This window comes from Cervus canadensis, chromosome 11 (genome assembly GCF_019320065.1).
Source record: "Cervus canadensis isolate Bull #8, Minnesota chromosome 11, ASM1932006v1, whole genome shotgun sequence".
In the NCBI taxonomy this organism is placed as follows: Eukaryota; Metazoa; Chordata; class Mammalia; order Artiodactyla; family Cervidae; genus Cervus; species Cervus canadensis.
The window spans coordinates 44,384,060-44,390,774 of record NC_057396.1 but is presented as its reverse complement, the minus strand read 5'-3'; the positions used below and the strand labels follow the sequence as shown (position 1 = coordinate 44,390,774).

The 6,715-nt window shown below is 38.6% G+C and overlaps 1 pseudogene; it reads left to right on the top strand.

The window, feature by feature from the left end:
* The first annotated feature begins 5,697 nt into the window (after window positions 1-5,697).
* Window positions 5,698-5,802, top strand: LOC122450701 (annotated as a pseudogene).
* Window positions 5,803-6,715: the final 913 nt, after the last annotated feature.

Sequence of the window (6,715 nt, the reverse complement as noted above, 5' to 3'; positions counted from 1 at the left end):
GCTACTATATGGAGCCAGGCTAGCTCTGAACATGTGATCTAAAAAGTTAATGCTCTTTTCTCTCTGAAAATTGTCATTTCTTTGTATTTCTAAGTTGGTTCCTCTACTTGGACCTCCTCCCCACATCCTATTTTCTGATCAGATCTTATATACGAAGCCCAGGAAATAGCAAGTCCAGTCTAGGTTCTCTCTGCCTCACCTCAGAGAATCTCCATAATGATGGCCTATCCAGACAGTGAGCTCTCTAAGAGTATTCCAACAACTTCAACATGGAAAAACCTCATCTGTCATTTTCTCTCAGCCAGAAATCTCCCACATCTAAATCTGAAGTGCTAGATCCTCGTATCTTGGTACCTGTTTTACTCACGCACCTTATAGAAATCACAAGTATCTCGGTGTCTCTATATTACATGTATAATTTTCTTCCTTTCTTTATTTTCTGTCCATCTTTTGTATACTCCTCCATGAGAATCTTCCCCAACCACTTCCTTTATCTGACTTCTTACTGATTTCCCTTATAGCCTTCAGTAGTCTTGATGCCTCTGATAGCCCACCCAAGCCTCTTAGCATGATTATCAAATGTTATCACTGTTGAACAGCTGGATTCAAAAGTATTGTTGACATATAGGGAAGGGAACAAAACTAGCAAAGAAAATTGTAATAGGGATAAGCACAGGTATTGTATTTAAGATTAAGACTCAACACTGTAAATTATAAGTGGAAAATACAGGTATTTTTAAGGTGGCTTGAAAAGCTTAGGTATAAACATAGATTCTAACATGATTTCAGGATGTACTGACATTAATAGGATAAAGTCAACCATGCGGTCAGATCTTACTTTTGCTACTCAATGTCTTTTTATCTAATTAAGCAGCATGAAAATTGAATTACTTTTCATTATAATCCCCAATACGCAGATGAAGGGACTGAGATGTAGGTGGGTTACTTAAGTTGTTGTTGTTCAGTTGCTAAGTTATGTCCAACTCTTTGCAACCCCATGACTGCAGCACACCAGGTTTCCCTACCCTTCACTATCTCCCAGAGTTTGCTCAGATTCATGTCCACTGAACTGGTGATGCCATCCAACCATCTCATCCTCTGTTGCCCCCTTCTCCTCCTGCCTTAAATCTTTCCCTGCATCAGGGTCTTTTCCAATGAGTCAGTTCTTAGCATCAGGTGGCCAAAGTGTTGCAGCTTCAGCTTCAGCGTCAGTCCTTCCTGTGAATATTCTGGGTTGATTTCCTTAAGTTAAATATTTTATCCCAAATCATACATTGTGAAACTTAATAAGATACAAATATACAAAGAGAATTTGTGGTGCAAGTGAAGGGAGTGTTTTGTATCTCTGGGGTTCTGGACAGATGGGAATAAGTAGAATATTCAATCTATTTATCACACTTTGAAAAGGACCTTGCATGTCTGCTGAAGTCTTGGGTGACGGGTACATGAATCCAAGTATCATATCCTAAGTATGTATGAGAGTTGGTGAGCCTATAAAGAAGGAGAAGAAGGTTGGTAAGGCAATGTTTGTGAGAGTATATGTAAGGCTCACATGATGCTTGCCTGTGTGAAGAGGCTATATTTATGAATAGTGTGTGTGTAAAAGTGTGCCTGTTTGCTCCTACATGTCCTGCTGTGCCTAGAGGTATCAACTACTTTCAGCATACAGATGTCTATTCCTCTGTAATGTCTAAATGCCTGGGTATCTCTACTGCCCTGAGTCTCAGTGGAAACTTTGCATCATAGTGTATATCTAATAAAAATCTGAGGGATCATTTAAAATTTATCCATTCACCAAAACTCATTAAGTGTCTAAACTGCCTCAGATCCTACAGTAGGTACTGGAGAAACAAAGGTGAATAAAATACAATCCCTAATTTAATAAGGTAGCCTAATTAGGGAGAAATGCATGAAATACAGAATTGAAATATGTTGAAATGAGCTATATTTATATTTAAATATAATAAATATATTATATTTATATAATTTATTATATATAATTTATATATATTTATCAAATATATATAATATTTGATATTGATCATAGAAAAGAGGGTCAGCTCATACTGACCCTCTTATCAGCTCAGGGGCAGATAAGAAATAGTTAACTAATATGAGGTGACTTTAACAGATAAAACGTATCAGAAATTCCCTTTCCATATCTCCTCATCATGTTGTCATGATGGAAAAGATGAATACAACAAACACATTTTAAAGTTAATATTTATACTGGCTAGATATTTAAGCCTAAATCTGTATTTGAGTGCTGAAAATGCACCCATTAACCTGTTATTAAATATGAATTGAGGTTATACACATGAAAGAATTGGAGAAATATAAGCAACTTCAGATATGCAGATGATACCACCACTCTAATGGCAGAAAATGGCGAGGAACTTAAGAGCCTCTTGATGAGGGTAAAAGAAGACAGTGAAAAAGCTAACTTAAAACTCAACATTCAAAAAACTAAAATCATGGCATCCAGTCCCATCACTTCATGGCAAATAGAAGGGGGGAAGTAGAAGCAGTGAGAGATTTTATTTTCTCCAAAACCATTGCTGATGTTGACTGCAGCCATGAGGTTAAAAGGCGCTATCCCCTTGGAAGGAAAGCTATGACACACATAGACAGTGTGTTAAAAAGCAGAGACATCACTCTGACACAAAGGTCCATATGGTCAAAGCTATAATTTTTCCAGTAGTCATTTAGGGATGTGAGAGTTGGACCCTAAAGAAAGCTGACTGTTGAAGAATTGATGCTTTTGAATTGTGATGCTGGAGAAGGCTCTTGAGAGTCCCTGGGACTGCAAGGAGATCAAACTACTCAGTCCTAAAGGAAATCAGCCCTGGATATTCATTGGAAGGACTGATGCTGAAGCTGAAGCTCCAATACTTTGGCCACCTGATGCGAAGAGTCAACTCATTGGAAAAGACCCTGGTTCTGGGAAAGATTGAAGGCAAAGGAGAAGAGGGTTGCAGAAGATGAGATGGTTGGATAGCATCACCAACTCAATGGACATAAATTTGAGCAAACTCTGGGAGATAGTGAAGGACAGGTAAGCCTGGTGTGCTTTAGTCCATGGGGTTGCAAAGAGTAGGACATGCCTTAGTGACTGAAAAATGACTTAACCTTCACCATCCTCCCCATAGTCATGAAATCCTGTGTTTCAATGCCTCAGAGTTTTAAGCCTATGTCTAATATTGCTCCTGGATGAAGAACTGGCAACCCACTCCAGTATTCTTGCCTGGAGAATCCCGTGGATGGAGGAGTCTGGTGGACTGCTGTCCACGGGGTCCCACGAAGTTGGACACTCCTGAAGCAACTTAGCATGCATGCATGCATTGGAGAAGGAAATGGCAACCCACTCCAGTATTCTTGCCTTGAGAATCCTGGGGACAGAGGAGCCTGGTGGGCTGCCGTCTATGGGGTCACATAGAGTCGGACGTGACTGAAGCGACTTAGCAGCAGCAGCAGCAATATTGCTCCATCCATAGATTATTCTTCATGGGATCCTTTTACTGATGGCCAAATCCTTTGACTACTACATGGTTGTCTGTTACTCCCTGCCTTATGCCTCCATCTCCTTACCAAGGTCTTTTGCACTGTTAGCATCACAAACAGCTGTTGTTATGCTCTTTTCTACTATCCTAGATTAAATGGCTTTTTGTTTGTGCTCCCATCAATTCTCCCCTCTTGCCTCGTGACATGATCCACATAGCCTGTCTTTGTGTCTGGACTAAAAATTGGTGCAGATTTATGCTAGAGTTGCTCATCCTAATACGGGGTCCATTGTCCACTATTCTTCTCTATGCACTAATTTGGAGAAGAATCATTTCACACTTTCTGGAAAATATTTGTAATTTTCTAATTCACTCTGCTTAACTGTTTCAGCTTCAACATGTAAGCATGAGGTTACCTTTTCTCTGATTTAATGTTTCACAGCCTATTGACCTTCAGTGTAACCAGAGTGACCACATGAAAGACTGAGAATGTCAGGGCTAATCATAATGATAAAAAAGGACAAACTATATATTTTTATCTTATCAGGGTGTTAATACTCTCTGATACACATCGGGAAGATTTGTTTAGAAAAGTAGGCTGCTGCTGTTGCTATGGCCATCAGAGGGAAGGACATACTGGATGTATTTACCAGGTTAAGATGGATGGGGCCTCCTATGAAGGGAATGTTGAAGAAGTCTCTTGACTGAAGGTAGGTGCCCCCACCTTGCAAAGACAAGGTATTTGAGTGCCTCTTTCAGCTTCCTTTTCCCCAGTAATGGCCCCTGAGGAAATGGTTACACTCTCTTTCCCATTTCTAATCGTAAAGCAAAGGATAGTAAAACATCAAATTACATTTTCAAAATGTCACAGACCTTCACATGATTTTAGATATTAATCTGTCTTTATCTCAGATTTCAAAAAGGAAATATTACCTTCAATTTAGCATAATAGGAAGAGCTTTTTCAAGCTTTTTATCTTCAATAAACAAATATTGAATCTCTCTCTTTCCTCACAGCTCTGTTCCTCTTTCTCTCTCTCTCCCTCTCTCCCATCCCCATCCCCATGAATCAGAAATACATTCTGGAAGGATTCACACCAGACTGCTAAGGCTGGTTTCCTGTAGGAAGAAGAATGAGATTAGGATTGTAGGATAAGAATTATCAATTTTCAGTTTATGAGTGTTTGTATTGTTGGAGTATTCTATAAATAAAATTATTTTCTAGCTATTTAATGCTTAAAGATTTTCTTACATATTCTGATTTATACGTTATTCACTTGGAAAAGGGGAATAAGTGATTTCTGCATAGTGTATTAATGACTAAGTGAGATATTGCATGTAAAACTCAAAGCATTAAAATAACATACTCAGTTGTGTCTGACTCTTCGCAATCCCATGGACTGTAGCCCTCCAGGAGCCTCTGTTCACGGAACACTCTAGACAAGAATACTAGAGTTTGTAGCCATGCCCTTCTCAAGGGGATCCTCTTGACCCAGGGAACAAACCCTGATTATCCACATTGCAGGCAGATTCTGTACCATTTGAGCCACCAGGGAAGCCCAAATAATATGTTGAAGGTGCTTAAAATGTATATATTAAAAGATAATATTTATAAGGCTCTTACTTTATGCTAGGAACTATAGGAAGTGTGTAGATGCATCAGAAATTAAGGTCTAATTTGTATAATTGGGTCTCCCATGAGACCCTATTATACATATTTCATCTTGAAGACTTCTGGACTCATACAAGCTAATTACATTTCTCTGTGCCATAAATTTGTTTCAAAGACTGAACTCAAACTGAAGTTTATCTAATTTTTGAAAATGCCCTCCTACATATGACACAATTATTCTATTTTGAAAATTATTATACTGAGGAAATTAAAATACAGAGAGGGCAGGGTTTACATAGCATCTCAAAATCAAGCTGAGCAATTGACAGAGACATGCAGGGTAATCTGAAGACCACGGCGGGGCAGCAGAGCTGTACTTCCACTTAAGTTCAACCCAGACACAAAAACACACACTCACGCACACACAGGGACCTGAGCATTTTCATACTATCTGCTAAGTGTTTTGCTTACATTTATGAATGAATGAATATTATAGATAGATAGGTGGTGAATAGAAGAATAGATAGAAGAATTAAGTCTTCCTTTCATGATTATCTCCCTATCCTGTTTGAAAAGTCCCAGTCTTATATTTACCTGGCAGGAAACATACCATGATTACTAAGGTGGTTTTCCATTGCACTCTGGATGCAATGTGGGAAACTCAACTGCATAATTTGTGGTAGTGGGGACAGGGATGAAGGGAGGGGACTGAAAGACTAGGTCTCAGATCTGAGATATCGGGCCTTGTTTAATTCATTAGTGCCTAGGTTAAATTTTGATGTCAAAGGAAGCCAATATATATATATATATTTTAATTTGATTTGCTGTCTGACTCAGGGAACTCAAACAGGGGCTCTGTGACAGACTGAAGGGTGGGATGGGGAGGAGATGGGAGGAAGGTCTGGGAGGGAGGGGACATGGGTGTACCTATGGCTGATTCTTGTTGATGCATAACAGAAAAAACAAAATTCTGTAAAGCAATTACCCTTCAATTAAAAATTAAAAACAATTTCTGACCCACAAGTCATACTTCCTAGATGATTGGACTAAAAAGTTTCAGGAGCATGTTACTAATGTTAATAGGGAATGAATGACTGGTATGAGATCACTTATATGTGGAATCTAAAAAGTAATACAAATGAGTGCATATGCAAGAAAGAAACAGACTCACAGATATAGAAAGCAAACCCGTGGTTACCAAAGGGAAGAGGGAAGGGAGGGACAAATTAAGGAAGTAGGATTATGAGATAACCGTGTTAGCAGAAACTTCCTTTGGGTTTTTCCATTAGAAGTTATAGAAAAACCTGAACAAACTTTTGGTGAACCCGATACAAATTATTGTATATAAAATAGACAAGCAACAAGGGCATATAGTACAGCACAGGGAAATATAGCCACTCTCTTGCAATAATTTTGAATAGAATATAACCTGTAATAATACTGAATCACTATGCTGTGCATGTGAAAGTAATCTAATACTGTATATCAATTAGTTCAATAAAAAAAAAAAAAAAGATAGGGAATGAACACTAATATTTCCTCTTTCCCTGCATCTGAGATCCCAGGTTCTCAGCACTTTCAGTCTCTCACCTACTGTGTTAGCT